Here is an 18,279-nt window from a genome sequence, read left to right on the forward strand (position 1 = left end):
CCAGTGATGTCCGAAAACAGAAGTCACATTAAACGGGTAAGAACACAATCCTGTCATAGGCACATATTTAGTAACAAAGTGGCTGTTTTTATAAAGTGATTTCTGATTTTTGTCAGTATATATTTGGAATGACACATAGGGATATTATTGTGTTTTGTTGCTCAGGTCCGAGGATGGCTGCATTGTATTGTGCGTGTCAAAAGAGAAGAGGGTGCTGCTGCATTTTACCCTTGCACATTTGCAGAAAACTAAAGAGAAGAGGATAATGCACAGAAATCGAACTTAAACTGTATTATTTTAATTTGATATACTTTACCTTTTCAAACGGCTGCTGTTTTATTGCACTCTGTCTGTTGCCCAGATAATGGGGAAAAGAGAAGAGGATTGTATGGTATTATTGAGGGTTGAAATGCATTTTATTTCCATGGGGAGGTCTGAAATTACAGGAGGCCTATTATGCACGTTGCACAGTTTGTAGTTGTTTTTTCGAATCCTAAAATAAAAATGACATCAAAAATCTGATTTCTGTATTGTATTTCTATAATTTCATCGATGCAACGAAACATAATACATTAATATTATAATGGAAGTTAAACTTAAAGCACCATCGTACAGCAGAGTAGTCACGTGGTGCGTCATTCTCTCCAGGATGCGCTGCAGGTAAAATAAACGTTTAATCATGAATGCTCATTATGTATTTGTAGCCTACTTATCATTTTGATCGTAGGCTAATATAGCTAATATAGACACTTACAGCATGTGTTGCCTTCATTATAAGGCTTATATAAGGCTTTGAATTTTTTGCGGCTCCAGACAGATTTGTTTTTTGTTTTTTTGGTCCAATATGGCTCTTTCAACATTTTGGGTTGCCGACCCCTGCCCTAACCCCTGGGTAATCAAAATAACTGGTCTATACTGTATGTTCTCTAGGTTGGATTCCCTAACCCTTGGGTAGTCAAAATAACAGGTCTATACTGTGTATTTTCCGAGTTGAATTTCCTAACCCTTGGGTAGTCAAAATAACAGGTCTATACTGTGTATTTTCCGAGTTGAATTCCCTAACCCTTGGGTAGTCAAAATAACTGGTCTATACTGTGTATTTTCCGAGTTGAATTTCCTAACCCTTGGGTAGTCAAAATAACAGGTCTATACTGTGTATTTTCCGAGTTGAATTCCCTAACCCTTGGGTAGTCAAAATAACTGGTCTATACTGTGTATTTTCCGAGTTGAATTTCCTAACCCTTGGGTAGTCAAAATAACAGGTCTATACTGTGTATTTTCCGAGTTGAATTCCCTAACCCTTGGGTAGTCAAAATAACTGGTCTATACTGTGTATTTTCCGAGTTGAATTCCCTAACCCTTGGGTAGTCAAAATAACTGGTCTATACTGTGCATTCTCCAGGTTGGATTCCCTAACCCTTGGGGAGTCAAAATAACTGCCCTGTCCTATCGAGATGTGTGACACTGGGAAGCACATTAGAAGCTTTGATCCAGGCTTTTTCCAAATCTGACACTGACAGGGAAAGGACAGTACTTTTCAAGAATCATGTAAATAAATGTTACTACTACTACTAGAGGGGAAAACTAGCCAACCATGAAGGGTCTTCTCAACAGTTGGTGTCAGCTCTCAGTCTTAATAAAGTGACACCAGCCCCATGGCAGTACAGTAGATCTCAGCCTTAATAAAGTGACACCAAGCCCCCATGGCAGTACAGTAGATCTCAGTCTTAATAAAGTGACACCAAGCCCCATGGCAGTACAGTAGATCTTAGCCTTAATAAAGTGACACCAAGCCCCCATGGCAGTACAGTAGATCTCAGTCTTAATAAAGTGACACCAAGCCCCATGGCAGTACAGTAGATCTCAGCCTTAATAAAGTGTCACCAAGCCCCATGGAAGTACAGTAGATCCCAGCCTTAATAAAGTGACACCAAGCCCCCATGGCAGTACAGTAGATCTCAGTCTTAATAAAGTGACACCAAGCCCCATGGCAGTACAGTAGATCTCAGCCTTAATAAAGTGACACCAAGCCCCCATGGCAGTACAGTAGATCTCAGTCTTAATAAAGTGACACCAAGCCCCATGGCAGTACAGTAGATCTCAGTCTCAATAAAGTGACACCTAGCCCCATGGCAGTACAGTAGATCTCAACCTTAAAGTGACACCAAGCCCCATGGCAGTACAGTAGATCTCAGTCTTAATAAAGTGACACCAAGCCCCATGGCAGTACAGTAGATCTCAGTCTTAATAAAGTGACACCAAGCCCCCATGGCAGTACAGTAGATCTCAGTCTTAATAAAGTGACACCAAGCCCCATGGCAGTACAGTAGATCTCAGCCTTAAAGTGACACCAAGCCCCATGGCAGTACAGTAGATCTCAGTCTTAATAAAGTGACACCAAGCCCCATGGCAGTACAGTAGATCTCAGCCTTAATAAAGTGTCACCAAGCCCCATGGCAGTACAGGAGATCTCAGCCTTAATAAAGTGTCACCAAGCCCCATGGCAGTACAGTAGATCTCAGCCTTAATAAAGTGACACCAAGCCCCATGGCAGTACAGTAGATCTCAGTCTCAATAAAGTGACACCTAGCCCCATGGCAGTACAGTAGATCTCAGCCTTAAAGTGACACCAAGCCCCATGGCAGTACAGAAGATCTCAGCCTTAATAAAGTGTCACCAAGCTCCATGGCAGCACAGTAGATCTCAGCCTTAATAAAGTGACACCAAGCCCCATGGCAGTACAGTAGATCTCAGCCTTAATAAAGTGACACCAAGCCCCATGGCAGTACAGTAGATCTCAGTCTCAATAAAGTGACACCAAGCCCCCATGGCAGTACAGTAGATCTCAGCCTTAAAGTGACACCAAGCCCCATGGCAGTACAGTAGATCTCAGCCTTAATAAAGTGACACCAAGCCCCATGGCAGTACAGTAGATCTCAGTCTCAATAAAGTGACACCAAGCCCCCATGGCAGTACAGTAGATCTCAGCCTTAATAAAGTGTCACCAAGCCCCATGGCAGCACAGTAGATCTCAGCCTTTATAAAGTGTCACCAAGCCCCATGGCAGTACAGTAGATCTCAGCCTTAATAAAGTGACACAAAGCCCCATGGCAGTACAGTAGATCTCAGCCTTAATAAAGTGACACCAAGCCCCCATGGCAGTACAGTAGATCTCAGCCTTAATAAAGTGACACCAAGCCCCATGGCAGTACAGTAGATCTCAGCCTTAGTAAAGTGACACCTAGCCCCATGGCAGTACAGTAGATCTCAGCCTTAATAAAGTGACACCAAGCCCCATGGCAGTACAGTAGATCTCAGCCTTAATAAAGTGACACCAAGCCCCCATGGCAGTACAGTAGATCTCAGCCTTAATAAAGTGACACCAAGCCCCCATGGCAGTACAGTAGATCTCAGCCTTAATAAAGTGACACCTAGCCCCATGGCAGTACAGTAGATCTCAGTCTTAATAAAGTGACACATATAGCAGATGGAGAGGGCTTGTCACAATTATACAGTTGATCTGTGCCTGAGAGAGAAACAGCCTATGAATCTGCCCTTTACCATCCTTAGTGGTGCCATAACTTCACTAATACAGCACTGGGATTCTAATTTTTTATTTTCTCCCCAATTTCGTGATTACGATCTTGTCTCATCGCTGCAACTTTTTGGGGTTTTTGGTTACACAGCTTCCAATTTTTTCACTGTGAGAATATACATTTTTCTTTCCTTGATTCCTTGCATCCTCTCCTCGCCTCCTTCTCAAAACGCATTGGAGGAGGTTCCAAGGTACTTCCCCTAATCTACTCCTTCGATGCATTTTGAGGAAGGCGCGAGAAGAGGGGAGACGAGGACGTGAGGAATCAAGGAAATTCCATGGAGATCCTCCCTCCATCTCTGATGGTGTGTGCCTGATCCTTCCTCTGACGTGCAGCGGAGCGGAGTTTGACATTCTGATTTCTGCCAGAGGGCAGAGGCAGCTCATTGACCCTCTGTGCGACTTGCTTCTTCCCTGAGACGACCTCCAGAGAAGCTTATGTTACATGGGGCCCGTCTCAAATGGCACCCTATTCCCTACAAAGCAAACTATGTTCATATTCTGTATACACCTTATGGGCCGTGGTCAAAAATAGTGCACTATGTATAGTAAATAGGGTACCATTTGGGATGCACTTGTTCAGTCAATACCCAAGCTGACTGGGCTTTCACACAGCACCATTTATAATTGTCTTCAAGACACCCACTTGACAGGTAACTAAGATATGTAGATGTTCATAATAGGGTCATAGTATATATCAGTATAGCATCCAATTCACTTGAGAAAATACCTCACTGATATGAAATATTGCATGGATTGAGTGGTGCAGTTAAACGTATATAAATATTGCATTGTGCCATTAATCAATATCAGGTCAATTACATATAATATAGAAGGCGAGGTTGTCAGTATCCCACCCACTGATCCTGTTGAATTCTTATAAACCTAGGCCAATATTCATAGAGAGTAAGAGAGCTGATCTAGGGTCAGTTTAGACTTTTAAGTCATAATGAATAAGAAGGGGGACCTGATTCTAGAGCAGTACTCTAGGATGATTTGTGAATACAGGCCCAGATTTTATTGAAAAATAATGGGCAAACACATACTGAAGTCCAACTTTAACAACAGCTTTGCTGTTCATACACTGATCACATAATTTGTGTATTAGTAAGGCATCTGCCCTCAATGAACCCATTATCACAGAGACACCATTTACCCTGGCACACTGCCGAAGGGCTGAACGTTTCGTGCTATGATCAATCATCCATTTCAAGCTCTCGCTCTGCCTTTCAGTTTTCTGTACGTCCAAAGTTTAACCGCTTCTCGTCTAATTGGCCACCGAGCCCCGGTTGGCTATATTAAATAATGGGCACCACCTTTCAAGCCACGTCTTTGAACCAATGGAAATGATCAGTGCAGCGAGTTGAAAGTCGCATAGTTCATTCCCCAGGATAACCAGGCGTGCAATTAGCATTTGACAAAGATAGGGGAAAAGAAATGGCTTCCTCCAGTGTTTCGAGGCCTGTATTTGGGAGGGGGCGGAAGAGAAATTAATTAACTCTGTGGCTTTTTGCTGCTTCACTCGAACCTGTGGCTATCTGACGGCGAGGCGGATGGCCCACCCCTGGCCACGAGGAATCTGACGGCGAGGCGGACGGCCCATCCCTGGTCACGAGGAATCTGACGGCGAGGCGGATGGCCCACCCCTGGCCACGAGGAATCTGACGGCGAGGCGGATGGCCCACCCCTGGCCACGAGGAATCTGACGGCAAGGCGGACGGCCCACCCCTGGCCACGAGGAATCTGACGGCGAGGCGGACGGCCCACCCCTGGCCACGAGGAATCTGACGGCGAGGCGGACGCCCCACCCCTGGCCACGAGGAATCTGGCGGTGAGGTGGACGGTCCACCCCTGGTCACGAGGAATCTGGCGGTGAGGTGGACGGTCCACCCCTGGTCACGAGGAATCTGGTGGCGAGGTGGATGGCCCATCCCTGGTCACGAGGAATCTGGCGGTGAGGTGGACGGTCCACCCCTGGTCACGAGGAATCTGGTGGCGAGGTGGATGGCTCATCTCTGGTCACGAGGAATCTGGTGGCGAGGTGGATGGCCCATCTCTGGTCACGAGGAATCTGGTGGCGAGGCGGAAGGCCCACCCCTGGTCACAGGGAATATGAGGTGACAACTTAATTTCGTCGCCATGCCGTCGAACGCCTCTGCCAACGTCTCATCACGGCCGTGACGTTTTCAGTTTGCTGCCTGGCCTCCAACCGCGTCTGGAAATAAATTCTCTCTCCTCCAAGTGTTAAATGAACGATTGGATTTGCAAATCACAGGCCTGCTAAGATGGCCTTCTGCCATGAAGGGAGGAGAGGGGAGTCAGTCCCCAGAATATCCCTTGCTCTAAATATGACAACTCCACTGATTCATTAGTCTGAGTTCTAAACAACATGGACGCCCTTGTGAAAAGTGTGACAATTGACTAAAGACCTCCAGAAGGCCTTTAAATCCTTACAGACAAAAGCTAACCATAAGTATGACATACTGTCATGCGAGACACAATTAGTATTACCAGAGCTCAAACACTCCAACTTTCCCACAGTTTTGCTATTCACTGACGGCCAATTGGGGGTTTGATTTGGAAAAAATATATAAATCAGTTTTATTAATCACGTTTTTAATGTGTGAGCGGAAGAGTTGAGGGATGGAGCTGGAAAATGTAATGCTTAATACGCCCATTGTCCTTAGGAGGCACTTGATCTTGGTGAACAGTAGGAACATCAATAATGTAGCAGAACTCCCAGACAAATGGCATTTCTATTAAAACTAATGTGGCCCTGTGCATATCGGGCCCCGCTTGGAGCATTACGTTGGAGGAAGGAGTGCTTTCTGAGAGCACACACACCTTTCTCATGCATGCCATCACCATCACATCCATAAATGCATGAAACAGGCAATATACTGTATCTCTCTTATCCTAATCAATTTAAAAGAGCAGTTTCCGCTGAAACATGTGGGTTGGTGTAAGAGAGGTGGTTCAGAACCAGCCTGAGACGATATTTAGGCTTGAGCTCGGTGGGCTAAAACAGCCCTTTGGTGAACAAGAGACTCTCGGTTGGTCACAGGTGCTTATTCCAGATATATGAATGTGCAGAACCACTTGGTAGCTTTCAGGTTCCAGCACCTCAAAACGTCTCCTATTAAAACCTCTGTCCATACTAGTGCCCTCTGACCAAAGATCTTACCAAAGCTGAAACGGCCTCAATTCATCAATGTGACGTTACCACAAATGCCCTGCTTCAGACACAAACAAAGCAAGTATGAAGCAGGAGGCACTCTCTTGCGCACACGTGCAGATACAGTGTACGTAAAGATACCTACGTGGGTGATGCTAACAAGGGCAGCCTCTTGCTTTATGACCTCTCAATAGAGTCTTTGTTTGTGCCACCGTTTATTCTCAGGTTATATCACTGAGTCTCAGCGCAACAGCTGAACATGTTCCATTCCAAGATCAAGGTTTCTATTTCTAGAACACGTGTTTTCGATAACATGCATGAGATGCCGCATTCATACATATTTCAAATGCATATCATTCAGAGGGCGTGTAGCAGTAACCCCCCACCCCCCTGAACATTAACACTATGTGGGAAGTTGCTTTAACAGGTCAGAATCTCTCAAGGACAAGGGGAACACTGTGTGGCAATGGATAACTTCCCACAATCCATCAGGCTCCTGTCCTTCCTGAGCGATGATGGAGGTCGTTATTCCATCCTGACACCTCCACGCCACAGCCTCTCCTTCACATGTGGTCCTTTAGACAGTGTATTTTGTTTTAACTGGTAAGTGTAGTGATATTTCTTTATGGCTTTTGGCCAAGAAATGAGTTGATGCCGCATGCAGGAAAGGAGGGAGAAAGTGGCGTGGATCAGTCACCTGTCGTGGATCAGTCCTACGTCATGGATCAGTCACCTGTCATGGATCAGCCACCTGTCATGGATCAGCCACCTGTCATGGATCAGTCCTATGTCATGGATCAGTCACATGGCATGAATCAGTCACCAGTTATAATGTGGTTGACTACCATCATGGATCAGTCACCTGTCATGGATCAGTCCTACATCATGGATCAGTCACCCATCATGGATCAGTCCTACATCATGAATCAGTCACCCGTCATGGATCAGTCCTACATCATGGATCAGTCACCATCATGGATCAGTCACCTGCCATAATGTGGTTGACTACCATCATGGATCAGTCACCTGCCATAATGCGGTTGACTACCATCATGGATCAGTCACCTGCCATAATGTGGTTGACTACCATCATGGATCAGTCACCTGCCATAATGTGGTTGACTACCATCATGGATCAGTCACCTGCCATAATGTGGTTGACTACCATCATGGATCAGTCACCTGCCATAATGTGGTTGACTACCATCATGGATCAGTCACCTGCCATAATGTGGCTGACTACCATCATGGATCAGTCACCTGCCATAATGTGGTTGACTACCATCATGGATCAGTCACCTGCCATAATGTGGTTGACTACCATCATGGATCAGTCACCTGCCATAATGTGGTTGACTACCATCATGGATCAGTCACCTGCCATAATGTGGTTGACTACCATAAACAACAGTAGGAAAATAAGTCTACTTGTGAGCACTTGATGATGACGAGGCCAAAATAATAGCTCCTTAACGACGTGGCTCTCCACTCTCTCTAATATTGTGAGTTATTACACTCCAAAGGAAAAGAGTGTGGGATGATTGACGGGAGAGATTAACGTGACTGGCAGTGGCTACAAACATACCCAGCGGCGTGCCGACGCCACCCACGCACAGGCAGGCATTTGCCCTTCCTCCTCTTCCAGCGTCAGGTCTATTGTTGTTTGCATGTCAGGTTGAATTCCCTCAAAGGGCACAGCAGTCAGTTGTTACCATATCACCGGGTTACCTTGCACTCCTAAACTTAGACAGAATAAGCCTATAGGTGCTTGTAATGCAGAACAGGCCTATAGAAAGGCACAACGGGCATATTATGTGCCAGCTTTAACACAGGCAGGCTCTCTCTCACAGACCTGTAGCTGTGACGATTCACCACAGAAAGAAGCAGACTAACAAAACCTCCTTCATCCACCTAGCTGCTCAGACTATCTTATAGGAGACAATGTTAAAAACGCATGCATAAAGATGACGGCCCTATTGGCACTCAAAAACATTTAATACCTTTTTTGCATCCAATATGCAAGTACATAAACAGTTATGGAGCGGTGGTGGCGGTGGTGGTGGGGGGGGTCATATTTGAGCGAATTCCTGAAATCAAACGGTTTCATGGAGCAGGCAGCTCTGAATGAAAACAGGAAGAGAGCGAGCATGTTGCCATGACAACAGGCTGAGCGAGCACAAGCCTAGGCCGGGGTCGGAAGCATCTCCAGGCGTGCGGCGGGCGGTAGCGGCAACCCAGACGGTGTGGGTTTAACCTCTTAAGTGGCGGGAAGCAAAGCGTCAGTCTCTGATGGGATCATGGGAAATGAAAGAAAGCGTAGGAAAGAGACAGAATCTGGGCGTCGGAAGGGGGACCTCCGCCTTACTGTATACAGGCACAAACATCATGATAATGGTAATGAGTTGTTTTACCATCCCGATCCTGCCACGGCCAACTACAGAGATACAAGGACAGACAAACAAACTGATTAGCAACACAGGAGAACACACAAACACACACACACACACTGAACGTAGCTTAAGGGGAGAACAGTATGGATTCATCAATCTGTAGGACACACACACACACACACACAACTGCTGTTGTTATCAGCTAGCATAAGTATTCACAGATGGAGGAGCACATTGACATTCGGAAGCCTGCTATGTGACGTCAGCAAGGGGAATTTGAAGGAGCTAATTCTAAGGGTTTTCCTCCAATCAGTAATCGGTTCCCAGCACTACCAGAATTCTCTGGGCATTCTAAGGCCAGTTCTAGTTCCTATTCCATGAGAGAGTTTCAATGAACACTGGGCAAATAGACACTAGAACACATCTGTAGAATGATGTCTGAAAAGGAGAAACTCAAGTCATATGGAGCTGTAGCTCTTGCACCTTCACATACTGTACAAACTCATGGTGTGCATCTCAAATGGCACCAAATTCTCTACATGCTGTGGGAATAGGGTGCCAGGGAATAGGCTGCTATTTGGGATGCAACCATATAAAATCAAATTTTATTGGTCACATACAGATGTTATTGTGGGTGTAGCGAAATGCTTGTAATATCCATACACACGTATCATCATCATAATCACCACCCCAACTACTGTTGTCATTGTCACCATCACCATCATAACCATGCACCATACTGCCCTGTAAACAGAAGCAGCACTGTTCAGAACACATTATCCTCCCTACAGCAAATCCCAGACTGAGCTCCTGACTGTGGTATTGTGGTCTTCCTGTCTGTTTTAGCAGAGGTCCAAGTTGAGGGGCACGGAAGAGGTCAAAGTTGAGGGGCACGGAAGAGGTCAAAGTTAAGGGGCACAGCAGATGTCAAACTTCAGGGGCACGGCAGTGGTCAAAGTTGAGGGGCACGGCAGAGGTCAAAGTTGAGGGGCACGGCAGTGGTCAAAGTTGAGGGGCACGGCAGAGGTCAAAGTTGAGGGGCACGGCAGAGGTCAAAGTTGAGGGGCACGGCAGTGGTCAAAGTTGAGGGGCACGGCAGAGGTCAAAGTTGAGGGGCACAGAAGAGGTCAAAGTTGATGGACACGGCAGAGGTCAAAGTTGAGGGGCACGGAAGACTCTAGATGGCTTTGAGAGAACTCATAATATGACTACCTCAAATGGCAACACCAGTGTTAATTAAAACAACTGGCGATAACTTCTCAAGCTTTAGCTTGACAGAAAACAAAGCCAGGATAGGAGCTGACCCACAATATAGCTGAACAGGGCCTGTGTTCTGGGACCTGTCCTCGCTTTCATCAGTCATTGCTGAAAGGCATGTGAGATGTGGGGATTTGGTCCCTCCGTTAAGTGTTTGCTATAGACATGCTCTCTTGTCTTGGTGCTAGTCAGTGCTAGTAGGAAAAGCCAAGTGCATTTTTCACTGTCTGATCCATGGGACTAATTTAAGATAATGCCCAGTGGCATCAGTCGTTCTCTGGTATAAGTGACTGAGGGGAAGGCGGTGGTGCCTGGAGTTGCAGCAACGCCAACCAGCCATCTAATTTCCATGGGAATAAGTCCCCATTATTCTACTTTAACACCCTGTCAAGGGAGGATTAGGAGCCTGTGGGTTCTCTAGCACACGCAGTCTGGGGAGGTGAGAGATCTCAGCCTTGCAGCGCTCAGGGGAGAAGTAAAGCCCAGGAGCACAGGAATAACATGAGAGAGGGGCTTAGGCATCAAAGTGAAGCAGTCAGGCAGCCTCCTCCACCACACTGAGACATGAGATTACCATGAGCATCATCAGAGGAGCATGGGGGAGCGACCTCTATGAACACAATAACAGAAACACTGTAGTTGAAGGCTGAGTTCTTCTCTGTGTCACTCCGTTCTGACTCCTGAAGTGTGTGTGTGTGTGTGTGTGTGTGTGTGTGTGTGTGTGTGTGTGTGTGTGTGTGTGTGTGTGTGTGTGTGTGTGTGTGTGTGTGTGTGTGTGTGTGTGTGTGTGTGTGTGTGTGTGTGTGTGTGTGTGTGTGTGTGTGTGTGGTCATCGTCATAACCCCTCCCACTAACAGTTCGCTAGGTATTGACTAACTGACTGGAAGAAGGCGAGATGCAAGGTCAAAGACAACGCCTCCCTTCCTTCCCCCTTGCCACTACCTTAAAAATGTAGATTGCTGGCAGACAGAGCTTTGGATTAGACGGTTGGGGAAATAATGAATTATTGACTGGATCAATGGTCCAGACGTTTTATCGCCTTGTGTGGTGCTCGCTATACTCCTGGTATGGTGCTCTCTATACTCCTGGTGTGGTGCTCTCTATACTCCTGGTGTGGTGCTCTCTATACTCCTGGTGTTGTGCTCTCTATACTCCTGGTGTGGTGCTCTCTATACTCCTGGTGTGGTGCTCTCTATACTCCTGGTGTGGTGCTCTCTATACTCCTGGTGTGGTGCTCTCTATACTCCTGGTGTGGTGCTCTCTATACTCCTGGTGTGGTGCTCTCTATACTCCTGGTATGGTGCTCTCTGTACTCCTGGTGTGGTGCTCTCTATACTCCTGGTGTGGTGCTCTCTATACTCCTGGTGTGGTGCTCTCTATACTCCTGGTGTGGTGCTCTCTATACTCCTGGTGTGGTGCTCTCTATACTCCTGGTGTGGTGCTCTCTATACTCCTGGTGTGGTGCTCTCTATACTCCTGGTGTGGTGCTCGCTATACTCCTGGTGTGGTGCTCGCTATACTCCTGGTGTGGTGCTCTCTATACTCCTGGTGTGGTGCTCTCTATACTCCTGGTGTGGTGCTCTCTATACTCCTGGTGTGGTGCTCTCTATACTCCTGGTGTGGTGCTCTCTATACTCCTGGTGTGGTGCTCTCTATATTCCTGGTGTGGTGCTCTCTATACTCCTGTTGTGGTGCTCTCTATACTCCTGTTGTGGTGCTCTCTATACTCCTGGTGTGGTGCTCTCTGTACTCCTGGTGTGGTGCTCTCTATACTCCTGTTGTGGTGCTCTCTCTACTCCTGGTGTGGTGCTCTCTATACTCCTGGTATGGTGCCCTCTATACTCCTGGCGTGGTGCTCTCTATACTCCTGGTATGGTGCCCTCTATACTCCTGGCGTGGTGCTCTCTATACTCCTGGTATGGTGCCCTCTATACTCCTGGTGTGGGGTCAAAGACAGTTATCTAATGGAGACTTTGATTGACAAGTTATGTCAAGATGCAGGAGAAAGAGAGGGATCAAATAAATAAATAAATAATATTGTTATTGACTGTATCTATGTATCAAAAGGGGAGTGGCCAGTGTAGCTATGTATCAAAGGGGAGTGGCCAGTGTAGCTATGTATCAAAAGGGGAGTGGCCAGTGTAGCTATGTATCAAAAGCAAAAGGGAGAGTGGCCTGGTCCTTTATTTACATTTACATTTGACATTTTAGTCATTTAGCAGACACTCTTATCCAGAGCGACTTACAGTAGTGAATGCATACATTTCATACAATTTCATACATTTTTTTTTTCTGTGCTGGCCCCCCGTGGGAATCGAACCCACAACCCTGGCGTTGCAAACACCATGCTCTACCAACTGAGTCTCAGAGAAGGTGTGCTGATCAAATCAAATTGTATTTATCACATGCCCTGAATACACCTGGTGTAGACTGTACAGTGAAATACTTACGAACCTTTCCCAACGATGCAGAGTTTAAAATAATAATACAAAATAAAATAGTAACTAACACAATAGGAATATGATAAAATACACAAGAATGGAGCTATATACAGGGAGTACAGTACCAGATCAATGTGGAGCTATATACAGGGAGTACAGTACCAGATCAATGTGGAGCTATATACAGGGAGTACAGTACCAGATCAATGTGGAGCTATATACAGGGAGTACCAGTACCAGATCAATGTGGAGCTATATACAGGGAGTACCAGTACCAGATCAATGTGGAGCTATATACAGGGAGTACCAGATCAATGTGAAGCTATATACAGGGAGTACCAGTACCAGATCAATGTGGAGCTATATACAGGAAGTACCAGTACCAGATCATTGTGGAGCTATATACAGGGAGTACCAGATCATTGTGGAGCTATATACAGGGAGTACCAGATCAATGTGAAGCTATATACAGGGAGTACCAGTACCAGATCAATGTGGAGCTATATACAGGGAGTACCAGTACCAGATCAATGTGGAGCTATATACAGGGAGTACCAGATCAATGTGAAGCTATATACAGGGAGTACCAGTACCAGATCAATGTGGAGCTATATACAGGAAGTACCAGTACCAGATCATTGTGGAGCTATATACAGGGAGTACCAGTACCAGATCATTGTGGAGCTATATACAGGGAGTACCAGATCAATGTGAAGCTATATACAGGGAGTACCAGTACCAGATCAATGTGGAGCTATATACAGGGAGGACCAGTACCAGATCAATGTGGAGCTATATACAGGGAGTACCAGTACCAGATCAATGTGGAGCTATATACAGGGAGTACCAGATCAATGTGGAGCTATATACAGGGAGTACCAGTACCAGATCAATGTGGAGCTATATACAGGGAGTACCAGTACCAGATCAATGTGGAGCTATATACAGGGAGTACCAGTACCAGATCAATGTGGAGCTATATACAGGGAGTACCAGTACCAGATCAATGTGGAGCTATATACAGGGAGTACCAGTACCAGATCAATGTGGAGCTAAATACAGGGAGTACAGTACCAGATCTATATTGAGCTATATACAGGGAGTACCAGTACCAGATCAATGTGGAGCTATATACAGGGAGTACCAGTACCAGATCAATGTGGAGCTATATACAGGGAGTACCAGTACCAGATCTATATTGAGCTATATACAGGGAGTACCAGATCAACGTGCAGAGGTACAATGTATTTGAGGTAGATATGTACATGAAGGCAGGGTAAAGTGACTAGGCATCAGGAAAGATAATAATAAGGTATTTGAGGTAGATATGTACATGAAGCCAGGGTAAAGTGACTAGGCATCAGGATAGATAATAATAAGGTATTTGAGGTTGATATGTACATGAAGGCAGGATAAAGTGACTAGGCATCAGGATAGATAATAATAAGGTATTTGAGGTAGATATGTACATGAAGGCAGGTTAGAGTGACTAGGCATCAGGATAGATAATAATAAGGTATTTGAGGTAGATATGTACATGAAGGCAGGTTAGAGTGACTAGGCATCAGGATAGATAATAATAAGGTATTTGAGGTAGATATGTACATGAAGGCAGGTTAGAGTGACTAGGCATCAGGATAGATGATAATAAGGTATTTGAGGTAGATATGTACATGATGGCAGGGTAAAGTGACTAGGCATCAGGATAGATAATAATAAGGTATTTGAGGTAGATATGTACATGAAGGCAGGGTAAAGTGACTAGGCATCAGGATAGATGATAATAAGGTATTTGAGGTAGATATGTACATGATGGCAGGGTAAAGTGACTAGGCATCAGGATAGATGATAATAAGGTATTTGAGGTAGATATGTACATGAAGGCAGGGTAAAGTGACTAGGCATCAGGATAGATGATAATACGGTATTTGAGGTAGATATGTACATGATGGCAGGGTAAAGTGACTAGGCATCAGGATAGATAATAATAAGGTATTTGAGGTAGATATGAACATGAAGGCAGGGTAAAGTGACTAGGCATCAGGATAGATGATAATAAGGTATTTGAGGTAGATATGTACATGAAGGCAGGGTAAAGTGACTAGGCATCAGGATAGATAATAATAAGGTATTTGAGGTAGATATGAACATGAAGGCAGGGTAAAGTGACTAGGCATCAGGATAGATGATAATAAGGTATTTGAGGTAGATATGTACATGAAGGCAGGGTAAAGTGACTAGGCATCAGGATAGATAATAATAAGGTATTTGAGGTAGATATGTACATGAAGGCAGGGTAAAGTGACTAGGCATCAGGATAGATGATAATAAGGTATTTGAGGTAGATATGTACATGAAGGCAGGGTAAAGTGACTAGGCATCAGGATAGATAATAATAAGGTATTTGAGGTAGATATGTACATGAAGGCAGGGTAAAGTGACTAGGCATCAGGATAGATAATAAGGTATTTGAGGTAGATATGTACATGAAGGCAGGGTAAAGTGACTAGGCATCAGGATAGATAATAATAAGGTATTTGAGGTAGATATGTACATGAAGGCAGGGTAAAGTGACTAGGCATCAGGATAGATAATAATAAGGGTAAAATAAAGAGCGGAGTAGCAGCAGCAAATGATGAGTGTAAAAGTCTGTCTGTGTGAATGTGTGAATGTGCGTGTATGTATGTATGTGTGTTTGTGTTGTGTCGGTATGCGTGTGTGTGTAGAGTTTGTGAATGTGTGAGGGTTTTGTGTCGGTGTAAAAGCTTAGTGTGTGTGAGTGTGTGTATATAAATTACATTTTTACATTTTTTTTTACATTTTAGTCATTTAGCAGATGCATTTAACCAGAGCGACTTACAGTAGTGAATGCATACATTTCATAGATTTTTTTTGTATTTTTTTTCTTTTCGTACTGGTCCCCCGTGGGAATCGAACCCACAACCCTGGCGTTGCAAACACCATGCTCTACCAACTGAGCCACATGCGCACATCCATAAAGTGGATGTGCGCAGGGTCAGTGCAAGATAGAGTCAGTGCAGACAGTTCGGGTAACATTAATTGAATATTTAGCAGTCTGACTATTTAGCAGCCTTATGGCTTGGGGTAGAAGCTGTCTCTGAGCTTGTTGGTCTGAGAGCCGATGCTTCGATACCGTTTTCTGGTCCGCACCACCCTTTGTAGCGCTTTGCTGTCAAGGGCGGTGAAATTGTCATACCAAGTGGTGATGCAGCCAGTCAAGATGCTCTCAATGATGCAGCTGTAGAACTTTTTGAGGATCTGAGGGCCCATGCCGAATCTTTTCAGCCTCCTGAGGAGGAAGAGGCACTGCTGTGCCCTCTTCACAACTCTGCGGGTGTGTGTGGACCATTTTAAGTCCTTAGTGATGTGGACACCAAGGTACTTCAAGCTCTCGACCCGCTCCACAAAAGCTCTGTCGATGTGGATGGGAGTGTGCTCTCCCCTCTTTCTTCTATAGTCCACAATCAGCTCCTTGGTCTTACTAACATTGAGGGAGCGATTGTTGTCCTGGCACCACACTGCTAAGTCTCTGACCTCCTCCCTGCAGGCTGACTCATGATGATGGTGTTGTTGCCTACCCTCACCACCTAGGGCAGGCCCGTCAGGATGTCCAAGATCTAGTTGCAGAGGGAGCGGTTCAGTCCCAGGGGCCCAGGCTTGGTGATGAGCTTGGAGGGGACTATGATGTTGAACGCTGAGCTGTAGTCTATGAACAGCATACTCACATAGTTATTTCCTCTCGTGCCCAGGTGAGAGAGGGCAGTGTGAAGTGCAATTGAGATTGTGTCATCTGTGGATCTGTTGGGAAGGTATGTGAATTGGAATGGGTCTAAGGTGTCTGGGATGATGGTGTTGATGTGTGACATGACCAGCCTTTCAAAGCACTTCATAATTACAGATGTGAGTGCTACAGGGCGATAGTCATTTTGGCAGGTTACCTTGGAGCTCTTGGGAACAGGGACAACGGTGGTCAATTAAAATGATGTTGGGATTACAGACTGGGACAAGGAGAGATTGAAAATGTCTGTGGAGACACCTGCCAGCTGGTCTGCGCATGCTTTGAGAACACGCCCTGGTATTCCATCTGGCCTGGATGCCTTATGATTGTTAACCTGTTTTAACATTTTGCTCACATCGGCCATGGAAAGCGAGATCACACAGTCACATGGAAAAACAGGGGCTTTCACGCAAGGCACAGTGTTATATTCCTCGAAGCGAGCATAAAATGCATTTAGCTTGTTTGGGAGTTCTGCATCGCTGGACAGCTCATGGCTGGGTTTCCCTTTGTAATCCGTTATCGTCTGCAAACACTGCCACATACAACGAACGTCGTAGCCGGTCAATTAGGATTACACCTTTCTCCTATAATGTCATTTTGCATGTTTGATGTCTCTCGTCAGAGGTCGTAGCGGGATTTATTGTATGACTCCATGTCCATGTCCCGTTCACTGTAAGCGGTAGCGCTAGCCTTTAGCCCAGCGCAGATCTAGGATCAGTTGTGCCTTTTAGATCATAATGGAAAATGATTACATGGGCAGTGGGGATCCTAGATCAGCACTCCTACTCTGAGTGACAAGCTTTGTGGATACGGGCCCTGGCTTCATTATTCTATTAGCTCAAGACAGCCCTGTCTGTTTCAAGGCACCATCAACAGCACAATCTCCCCAGGGAGATGCTATTAATGGGCCTCCTGCTAGTGAGAGATGAGCTGGATATAAACAAGGCCGTTTAGGCAGGAGGGAGATGAGACAGAAGGTCATTTTAGACTCCGAAAATGATGGGGTACACATTGTGACATGACAGTGGCCAGGAGCCTCTGGAGCGCTGACTCCACAGCCAGTCGGCCAATGAGATGGTTATTTACTGCCTATTGAGCAAAACAACTGCAGGCCAGTAAACACTAGTCCTGCACTGGTCATGTGAGCATACAGTCGGCATGGATAAGGTGTGGACTGATAGGTACATATGTAGGAGGCTCACCCTAACATTTCAGTAAGAGAAGACACGTTTGCCAGGTGTACAATGAACAAATGATTGACAGCAACCTATAGAATTCGACTTAAATCAACAAGAAATAACTGATAGATAACCAAGTATGCAAAAGAGAATTGTAAGTGACAATTAGTCTAATGACCTCTGCGATACGTAAAGATTCTGAAATACTTTCTCACGCAGGCTATTAATAAGCGGGGCACATCTCACTCCAACATGTCAAATTGCCCATGAGCATTTCAATCAAAAGCAATCAATTCAAGGTCATGTTTTAGTGTTTACATTGTTGCAATGATCGAATTTAGGCTCATGTTGTGAGTAATTGCGGTAAACATTTAAAATTAATTGATATGTTAAACTTATATTTTGAAATTAATTAATAATTTTAAATAAATAACCGCCCGAATC

The 18,279-nt window shown here is 45.2% G+C and overlaps 1 protein-coding gene across 2 annotated transcripts in view; it reads right to left on the reverse strand.

Annotated features, from left to right (window-relative positions):
- The window catches only part of LOC106576495 (potassium voltage-gated channel subfamily C member 2), an 86,959-nt gene that overhangs the window by 66,681 nt on the left and 1,999 nt on the right, over positions 1-18,279 (reverse strand). The gene's annotated exons all lie outside the window — the stretch shown is intronic.

The sequence above is a fragment of the Salmo salar genome, chromosome ssa07 (genome assembly GCF_905237065.1).
Source record: "Salmo salar chromosome ssa07, Ssal_v3.1, whole genome shotgun sequence".
NCBI lineage: Eukaryota > Metazoa > Chordata > Actinopteri > Salmoniformes > Salmonidae > Salmo > Salmo salar.